Genomic DNA, 11095 nt, shown 5'->3' with positions numbered 1-11095 from the left:
TAGATGCATCAACTGAAGTTCTTATCTGACCAAATACAAGGCGAGGTTTAGCTCCAGATCAAGGCACCTAAATTCAGGTGCCTACCTGTCTAAGTAGGCTCAGTGGACTCCATATAAAGTGACTTTGTTTACCCCTAGAGAGACTCTTGATAGCTTGTCCACTAAATGGCTTTTAACCTGCACCTGAGCTGAGCTTCCAGTGCAGTCAAGTGCAGTGACTAGCTCCCCACTGTCTCTAATGGACCTCAGATGCAGACACCTGCATTGATGTCTTGGCATCAAACCAAACTCCATCCTACAGAATCCATTCAGTACTTCAGTTCGTCAAAACATCCACATGGGACTGGCAGCATCTATAAAGTCACCCCCATGCTTTCTGACCATCAGCTGGAGAACAAGTGAGATACCCTGAAGCATCTGAAATTGGGCAGCTCAATCCAGCCCTAGCTCTGTTCATGGGAAAGGGGTTTCTTTTATAATCATTAAAAAAAGCTGCTGAATTCAGACTGCTTTAGCTCTGTGCCTACAATTTATTTTGCAACATTCCCCAACCCGGTCTGTGGTAAACAGCAAAGCAGGCACCCAAGTCACAACAAACAGCTGCTCTGTTGTGTGTGTGTGTGGCACCGGGCTTCTGTTTGCCCTGCTGGCAGAAGGTAAAACCAAAGCTGCACTCTACCAGTTAAGAAGTAGAATGACATGGTCCCACGTTCAGTCAATGCAATTTCAAGGACTGTACATACAGCAATGGAAAAGCAAAGTAAGTGTTTCCATCATGGTGACAGCCATTGCCTAGACAGCTTTCTAGCAAGATGCTCAGCAAACAGAGCATTCATAAGCAGCTTTATCCCTAATGTTTTTAAGAGGAATACTAAATTGCCTTTGCCTCATCAGCCCTTTGGGTTTGGGTGTTATTAACAGGCAGATAGGGCCCAAAATATTAAACAGTGGCAAAAATGCTCAATCTGGGGCAGTAGTGGTAGAGTTTTGTTTGGCTGGTTTGGTTTTTTTGAACTGAGCAATGAATTGCATTTCCCTTTTGCAAGGTAAAAATAAAATGCATCCAATTGTGGGGAGTTTTTTATGTTTGGAAGTTTGAAGTTTAATGAGAGTGATTCATGCAATATTTCAGAACAATACATTATAATTAAGTATATATATATATATATATCAAGGAAGCAAAAAACCCTAGAAAGCAGCTCAAAGAACTAAGAACCTTCCAACAATGAAAAATGTCCATGCAACAAAATGGCAAAAAGATGGTGGACACCTAACAATAGAAATTGGGCTTTTGCAGTCTCACATACCACAAGGCAGAAGGCAACTGAAATGTGTCCTTTATTAAAGCAAGTTCATTCAGCCTAAATGGGGGGAAGAAAAGATGGGAGGACTAGAAAAAGTGGTTTATTTTATAGTTTGCTGGAAAAAAGCCACCACTACCAACAAAGTCGCAAGTATGAGAGAAACTTGGTGTGGATAAACTTTCAGAAAGTAATTTTTATTACTCTGAATAGGGATGCTCAAGTCCAGTAAATTCTAACCAAGCTAGACTCAAGTAACAGCAGAGTTGTCCCTTTTGTCCTTTTTATAGCATCTCTTCCAATTCCCTCATTATTTCTTTTAAATTGTAATGATGTGCTAAGGCTGATTTGTACCATACTCAGATTTAACAACAGTAGTAGAAAACTGATGCTTACAAGTAAAGTAGCTTATTGGCACTGGCAGCTCAACCAGCAAACATCATAAAAAGGGTTTAAATCACAAACTAAATCCCTGCCCCTTGCTTTTCAGCTGGTTAACAGCAGAAAATAGAGAATACCAAAGAATCTATTGCATCAGTCACCAACACTGTTAAAACTGTCAGGAAGCAAGAGTAGTACAGACTTGACATAAAATTTGTCAGTATTGAGCCTGTCATCCTCATCACCTGCATAACATGTGATCTCTCTTAAAAGGTGAGAGCTCAGCATCAAACTTGAACTGAAGATACACCACCTCTCATGGCAGTTCACCAAGCATCAGCAACTGTCATGTTCTTCTAACACTATTTAAAAGAAGGTGTAAACTAAGTTACAGCGAGCTCAAAAGAATAACCCTCTCCCTGGAGAGGAAGTGGGCACCTGATGTACTTGCATTTGCTCCTCAGAGAGGATTCTGAGGAGAAAAAACACATGCTACAGAGGACAAACACCACTTCATGGTGGAAAGCAAGCAAGGAGGACATGACCTTTCAGAAGTGACACAAAGTTGCTGGCAATGTTTGTGCCCTAGTACCTCAAGCTTCAGCAATACCTTGATTTCTTCCACTTAACTTGCCCAAAAGATCTACTGCATTTCTTTAATACAGCTGCATTCTGTACCATGTTTTATTCACAAGTAGTTGTGCCTGAAGGCACACACTTCAGCATGGAACCACCAGAGACTGCTCTGAGGCAAAGTTGTTATTACATTAATATTAAATGCATTAATAAGATATTGCTTGGGCCATCCTGAACACAGGCCAAATGTTAGGAACAACCTTTATTTTAGCACCTGAAAAAATAACTTTGCAGGGTTTTTTCTTAGAACTCACGTAGAGTGTGAAAAAATAGCAAGTTTCAAACGATGTGCTTACCAAATAAGCTAAACACAGTATGAGGACTTTGATGTTTCATTTGGTACAGGAAAAGCAGCTGAGAGGTGGGGAGCAGCTGCATTTCAAAGTGAAATTCAGAGCTAGCCTCCCTATAGAAACAAAGGAAGGCAGCCTGAGCTCAGGCTTGCTTATCTGAAGCAGCAACTGCAAGATGAAACACAAAGCATGCAACCTTGTTGCATGCGAGAAGGTACCCTATGTTCTTTCTTTTATGTATCAGTTGCATTAAATACTGACTACACACAGAGTATCAAATAGCGGATTCTCAAATGCTCACACAGAAGCAGCTTTAAAAAAAATTAAGTTGCAAATCAGTTTAAAAACAGAATCTGACCTTCACATGGCAACAACAGGTTGCAGGCTTCATGCGACATTATACTAAGAAAACTCATATACTGGTAAAAGGGTTGCAGTGTAAGCTCAGACTTGAAATATCCAAGCACCCTAGCACAAAAGTTCACATTCCAACAAGGCTGACTCAGTCCTTCTGCCTTCCAAAGTACATAAATCTAATTCCATGCAGTTTTACTGTGAAAGGGATTCTTAAAAGCAGGAGTCCTCTTCCCTGCTGTGCTGAAGTGGAAGATTCCCTGTCCCGAGATGTTTTCAAGTTGTTCCCTGCCATTCTTCATGAGAACTGACCTGCAGGCTCTGTGTCTACTCCAGCAATCAGGTTGTTACTTGTTGATATCAAACATGTTACTTTGAAAGCCTGGAATCAAGTTACAGAAATACAAATGACTTGCAGTAATGTAAGTAGTGTGATGTAGTTCAAAATACTGTTACATGAACACCCCCCCGCCCCCCGCCACTACATTTCAAGATACTTCACCTAAAATGTTTTAAGAGTGCCATCAAATCCACAATTAAAAGCTACTGCTTGCTTCCTTATTGGGCATGCTAGCAGTCTTCAGGATACACCAGATTTGCAGGGAATTGTTTTGCCAGTGTCCATCATGCACTCACATTATTTGTAACTATTTTACCTTCAACAGGTGTGGGGGAAGCCAGTCACCTTCTTGAGGTAAAAACAAAGCAGCATCATGAAAACACCCACCTAGCCCAGCAGAAGATCCTTGTGCGAAATAATTGTTATTCTTTTTTCATTGTTTACTTCTTATAATCCCATTGAGGAGTAGCAAGTGTGCAACTATCAGCTCATGTCAGGCAGACCCAGTTCTCCCTGACTCCCCTGGCTTTCTTCCTACACTGCTCCTTTCCAGAGTTTTTGTATCTCCAGCAAGGAAGGAAGTCCATAGATCTAGAGGAACAATCACTTCAGAGCCAGCTAACAGGAGTAGAGAAAAGACAAGCAAAATTGAAGCATTCCAGCCTGTGAGGAGAAAATAAATAAGACAAGTATGTGGTGCAAGACAAACAGGTAGAAGTGTTTCTTGGAGAACAGCTGTTTGAGATTCTAGCCTGTGGCAATAAAGAAATGAGTCATCATCCATCACAATGAATATACTCTAAAGTTAAATCATTTGATGTGGTAACTTAAAACCACATTCACTTTAGATTCTTTTCTAAGCCTACATCAAAGAGGAGGAACTTCCAATAATTCCAGTTAACCACCAGAGACTTACACAGGTACTCCAGTACTTAGGCCCTTGAATGGTGCTTTTCTCAGTACTCCAAGAAAGCCTCATGAAGCATCTCAGCAGAAGGAAAAAAAAAGAGACAATGATAGAACTGGGGAAAGCCACATATGGGACAGAACACTTTCCTGTCCCCGTCCCATCGTGTCCCCCCCCCCGCCAAGATCACGAGAGGCCACAGCACAAATGGATGACAAAAGGGCTGTCAAACACTGCCATCAGACCACACCACTTTGATAGCCACCGTTATTAAAGCAGTGCAAAAAGTAACAGCTGCAGTGAAGACCTGTGCAGCACTACAAGAAGATTACATTTTTAACATAAATGGTGTGTAAGCACCAGAATTACCATAGCAGTTCAGACTGACTACTAGTCTCTTTATACTAGTCAGGCTTCAAAATTAAAATGCTTCAAGAGAAAAATGCAAGAAATTCCAAGGAAAAATTCTGCTTCCCCTACAAATATATGCCCTTTTTGTAGATTAACATTCTGTCCCCCCCGAGCATACAGTGGGCACTGTGCCCCTTTCCACATCTTCCAAACAGTAAAAACCATCATTCAAAGAGGAACCCAGAGCAGAATAATACTTTTCAACAGAAAGAGCCGCTGACAACTTCATTGTGAACATTGTATTTTCATATCTTGCTGTCTCTAGAGAGTGAGCAGATCCTCTAAAGCTGTAAATTATATTACAGGTATAACAATAAAAGTAAATTTGAGATTACAACTCCAATAGTTTCAAAAAAACACCCAGTAATTAAACATGGCAATGGTAGTTTTTGCCAACTTAGCCACAGGAATGTTATCCATCCCATGCAGTTTATGAACACCTTGGCATATCAAGTCTCAGCAAGGTTTAAAAGCAAACCTTTTTCTAAGCTGCAGTTACTTAGAAGTTAAAGAGAAACCTTCCCACTCCCCCCTCTTTTCCAGTTACCTCGATCTCTGAGAAAGATGACAAAAATGCATAGAGAATATTATATCCTATGACCACAGTAACCTGATTTTCCAAGTGAATGTAGAGAATAACTTGCAAAAAGATGGTATGACAACACTTGGAAGAGCACATGCAAGTCACTCACCAAACCAGTGTTCCTTAAGAAAAAGAGTTAGTTGAAGTCAATGGATCTTTCAGTTAAAGAACCCTTCAGAAAAGTACTTCCTACATTTTAGCAGTTTAGCATTCTTCACAGAGAAGATTTCACAACCTATATCCAGAAGGAGGAACTTGAGGCTTGTTTGAACAAGATGTAACCTAGGCAGGTTACAAATTTGGAGAATGTGGCGCACATCTACTGATAAAAGCAGCCCTTCCAAGTCAGAGGCATTTTAGGAGTTAATCACAGCAGGATTCAGTTACCATTTGCTATCAAGTTGACAGTTTTGGCATTCAGTATCAATAAAATCTTTGAATGAACTGAACCAGTGATGTGTCTTCACTGGACAAATTTGGGAAATAAATGCACTGTGGTATAATTACATATATATATATACACTGAAAAAACCCTCTTCATTTGTTTTTAAAATAATTTGGGCTGTTTCTCAGTGTAAGTTTGTCATCTCTTAGCAGTTAACCCTACAGCTGTTTTCAAGTTAAAGGGCTAGAAAGAGGCTGACTGCTTAAAAGCGATGTTGGGTCTATCCTTTAAAGGCCAGCATTTCAGGATTTAAGGGTTTACAGCAACATCAACTTCAGTCTGCTGCAGAGATAAGCATCTTTTCCTGTCCTAGATGTAGGCAGCTAGACTTCAGGTCCACTAAGCAAGCTGCTAAAGACCATTTCAGTTCTGCACTGGCTTTTTTCATGACCCTCCTACAAACTTTGTAGCTCATCTTCTACATGTGCTTACTGTCCCACTGTCAATTCTTATTCAACTCTTCCTAATTAAACTCATTTTGCTGAATTTTAACAAACAAACATGTCAACAAACATGTTTCTTTTTCTGCTGCTCTTTCTAGCTACAAAGTTAACCCTATTGTATGGAATCTAGAACTTGTTTCTTAACATACTCAGATGCAACAGAATAGCTTACATAAATTTAACACAAACATCATATTACTATATAGCACTTCAACAGGCTGAAAACATATTCAAGCCTGAGAAACACCATTCAGATTATTTTAGAAGAAATGCAGAAGTCTGTTCAATCGACTACAAGTTATCCTGCAGGCTCTCCCAAAACCAGAGCTATTGTCCCCCACAAGACAACATTCTTACGCACTTTACCTATATAGGAGATAAAAAGCTGTGCAGAGCCAACAGGGAAAGCTGACAAGACAGAGACCTTATTGTTCAGAAACCGCTAGTATCAAGTCAAGACAAGCAGAACTGCCTGTTCAGGTCACAGAACTGAAAATTTTCTCTTCAGGGCAAACAGAAGAGTTTTGGATATGAAAGAATTAAGCCAAAGAGTTGATAGTTTTCTAACTGAAGGAACCCAGTTGCGTGTAAGCTACCAAAACCCCCACTTGTTTAGGAAGATAACAGGAGCCAAAGGATCAGTTCACACACACACGCAGCCTTATTCAGTCAAGCAGCTTTGAGAAACGCACGTGAAAGTGGTTTTCCCCGACACCTCAGGTTGGCGGGATTGGAAGAAGAGAACTAAACACCAAAGCAAAGGTTTTGGGCACACATGGTACAACTGCATTTCTGAGGGGATGCAATCCTTCTGGTATGCACTAGACTGTGTTTGAAGTATCCCTCCAGTTGATCTGCCTTATGAGAGAAGTTTAAAATACAACCTTAAAATAGATTCTATTTTCTATAAATTGTTTTATGTCAGAAGCAGAAATTAGTCATTTGCAGAAAATGATTGTACATCAACACTCATCCGTCCACAGAAATCTCTCTGCACCTACTTGTGGAGGATGAGGAGGCAGGGCACAGATAAAAATTGCTAGAATGAAATAGTGTTAAAATTTATTTGCAGCATGATAAGTTAAAGACTGGTGCACAGACTATTAGAACTCTTCAAATTGTGTTTACATATAAATATGTTAATGAGAAATTACTGATGTCTGTATTGTGAAGTGGCTAATCCAAATAAATTCAGGCAAAGAAAACATATATGCAGCTTGTTTTAAACATTTGCCCCAAATTGCAATAATATTAAATACAATGTACTTGTTAAAGCCAATTTTATATTCCAGCCTAAGCCATAGGATCCTTCCGAGATATTTTTTACCTTTTTTTTTCCACACAAAAGTATTTTAAAACCCCATGGCAAATTAACTGTATGTGGAATTTTCAATACCTCAAAGGGTTCAGCTCAGCAATGCCCCTGCCCCTGAATTTCAAACATATTTTATTACAGATTTGTTGAAGGATATTAAACCCAACTTCTTTTTCTCAATTATGTCAATATTTAACCTTTACCATACTGGTTAGTGAAACACAGTAATGTGGTATTAAAACATATAAAAGACAAATCTCAGTTCTAAGGAGCAAACACTCAAATGAAAAATGGGTAACACATTACATGGTGAAGAGGGATATGGTAAAATAACTACAGAGAACTACTCAGTGGTACTACCTCTGCAGAACGTGAAACACATTTTGGGGACACCGAATAAACTCAAGTGGGCTTCTTGCATAGCTTCTTCATCAGAAGTTTGTCACAAAATTATGCTAGAGAGAAATACAGTGAATTGTCCAAAACATCAAAGTAACAAACCAAAGGAACTGTAACAACTCTAATTCAAAGCCTTTTTCTTATCACATTGCATTCAACATTTGTCTCCTTTGTCACTTCCTTTTGGCACAACAAGTTTTGGGGATTTTTCCCAGGCTGGTTGTGGTGTCAATTATCTTGCATTAATTCCTGTTATTACTTTGCAAAGCCATTTAAATACAATAAAGTACAAAGGAACAGACAATATGGTACAGTTCTTGCAAAGTGAATTCTGTATCTGTGTGGAGTCAGCAGAGCACAGAAATATTCTAGTATAGGTGAAGACTTGCGTGGTGCGAACAGGAAAAGTCAAGTGAAACAAAATTTAAAGCAAGCAAACCACAGAGATTGGCCTCATTAAAGAAAATCCTATTAAAAGCCTTATCAACTTAAAGCTAGGCAAAGAAAGCATCTTCTGCTAACAGCATTACTGCTGTGACCCACTACTAGAAGCCTACCACATGCCAGTGTCCTGGCTCCAAACTTTTCTTCACCTGATAATGCTTACTCTTTTCAGAAGGAAGAGGGGCACGTATTAATGCCCGAATACTGCAACTGCAGAAGTACATGCAGCTCAAAAAGTTGACAGAGTATACTATGGGGACCAGTAATTTCAAGTCTTACTTCTGTGGGTGCATTACTGTGTTGACAACCAAGTACCATTTCTGGTTTTCAAAACTGGTCTCACTTCAGAAAATACAAAGATACATTTGACATGCCAATTGAAAAGTGCTTGCTATTGACTGTAGTAACACTAGCAAACACATTTTACATTGTCTGTCTTTCTTACATGACATGTACCTTGACATGGACTAATTCATCCACTTCTACTCAAAGTGAACTTACTGATTTGATTTCATCCTGTATCAGTTTTGTCCTGCCAGAAAGTGCTAAGTTTATTTGCAAAAGGTAACCACCACTGCTTGAAGAGACCAAAAAGCAAACCAACCCACAGAAAGGGGGAACCCAACATCAGAACTGTATATATTTTTATAACTTCCGTGATTCTCTTCATAAAACTACTCTCATGTGGCATTGCCCCATATATGCAAACCTCAGACATTTGGTGTGAGCAGTAGTTCATCAGAAGACAAATGAAAGCCTGGGTATCTTAAGTTGATAAGGAAGTCAGTTTAAAGGCATTAGTCCCCCTTTTAGAAAGGGAAAAAACGTCAGAAAAAAACCCAAAGTAGCCCAACAAAAATTCACTGCCACAGCATAGCTCCAGCATATCTTAAGGGGAAGACAATTTCTAGTGCAATCAGAAATGTCTTCCTACTTTTTTACAACAGCAAAGAAACTCAAGCTGTCCCTTTTAAGGTAGTTCTTCAGAAATTTGTTTTTATTCATTTAGAGCTCCCCAATCAAAGTAACTTATTTAAAATAACTTCTGAATAAGCAGCTCAGAAAATCCAGACTGCAGGTAGCATCCAAACAAATTCTTTTGGTTCTGCAGCACAAGAGCAATGGATGTCTGTTAAACTGTTTCACACCATTTGCTAAAAGCTAGTATCACATTTCCACAGCCATCCCTTGCCCTCCAATCCCAAGGGCAATTAAATGTGACTTCTAAAAGCAAGGAGTTAAGTATTACCACGGAAACAATGATTGTCACAGTGCAAATGCTAAAGACTATTAAGGCCAGTGAATAATAACTGATTATTTATAAACAACACTAATTTCTATTAAATCTTGCTTTTCCAAATATAACCGGAACAAAAGCACAACAATTCTGTAGTGTACCAAGTGTATATTTCAATTTACTGTATGCAGTCTAACAACAAATTTGGTCATAATTTCCCAGATATACATAAATGATTTAAGTAGTAAAAGAAGATTCAGTTCCAAGAGAATAAGATCATACCTTGAGGGGAGGGGAAAAAAAAACAAAACAAACAAATAAAAAACAAAACAAAAAAAAGGGGAAAAAAAAGGGGGAGGGGGGAGAAAAGGAAAAATACATGAAGAATGTAGAGCCAGGTCCAGTTCCTAAGCACTAAGTGAGCAGTATTTTTAATAAAGCAGATTTAGGTGAATTTCAGATATATATATTTTTATATATAGACAGATTACCAATTGTAAACTATGGTTTTAAAGGGGATAAATGGGATGGAAAAAATCTTTATGCTATACTTACATATTCACAAAGCAGAACATTAACGTTTAAAATACTTTTTTCATTCATATCATCTTTGCCCAACTAATTTCTACTTTGGACCCCACCAGAATTACACGTTACTCATTTCAGTCTAGAACAGAGAGAATAAAATGTATTTTTCAGTGTAAAAAAAGGCACCCCACCCTCCCACCCTCCCCAAGAAACTAATAATCTCTCAGGTTTACAGTGATGTGGAAACTACCAATGAAACAAGTGGATGATAAAAAAAAGAAGCATTTTAATTCCCATTTATCTGTAGTTCAAATTCATCTCAGCTTCAATCAGCAAAACCAATGTCTTAACATTATGTTACTGTTCTAATGATGTAAAGGACAACAGTAAAGCTTGTCTCTTTAAATACATACTAACTGTGTTCAGATGGAACACCATTAAGATTCCGTCTGTCAAAGCATAGTTCAAAGTCATCCACACAACTAACATAATTTAGTTACTTGATATAAAATAGGAAAAAATATACTCATTTTAAAATTAAACAAAGCTGAAAATATGGTGACCCTCAATTGGTTTTTATACAGTACTGTCACACTGGCCTAGCTATGCATCATGATAAATGCTCTGCATATTTACTGTTGTGACATAGTAAATCAGATGCATTGTTCCAATGATAGCCTGATTTCATTTGCCTTAGACTAGACAACACAAGAGGAGTTGAAGATGAAGGTGTAACACTCTCCCTTCCCTTTGAAAGAGGCCAAAATCATCAGTACAATATTAGAAGCTTGGGGGGGGGGGAATAAATAAAAATCCATGCGGCAACAGAAATGCAAATTTCAATGCCTCCAAGAAAATCTGAAATAAAGAATGTAGGGAAAGGTCACCTGGAAAGGTAGAAACTCAAAGAGCATTATTTTGCTTTGGACTTTCCATTTTTTCTTAACAAAAAAATAATTGCAGCAAATTAAGTGGACAAGTGTAACTGGTTTACACTAAACACTAGCAACAACCCCATTAAGTACAAAAGAATAAAAAAGTCTGTGTTCATTTTCATGACGAACAATGGGTACAATAG

This window comes from Pezoporus occidentalis, unplaced genomic scaffold (assembly GCF_034315485.1).
Source record: "Pezoporus occidentalis ecotype Australia unplaced genomic scaffold, CSIRO_AGI_Poc_V1 ctg69, whole genome shotgun sequence".
Lineage (NCBI taxonomy): Eukaryota > Metazoa > Chordata > Aves > Psittaciformes > Psittacidae > Pezoporus > Pezoporus occidentalis.
This window is presented reverse-complemented; position numbering follows the sequence as displayed.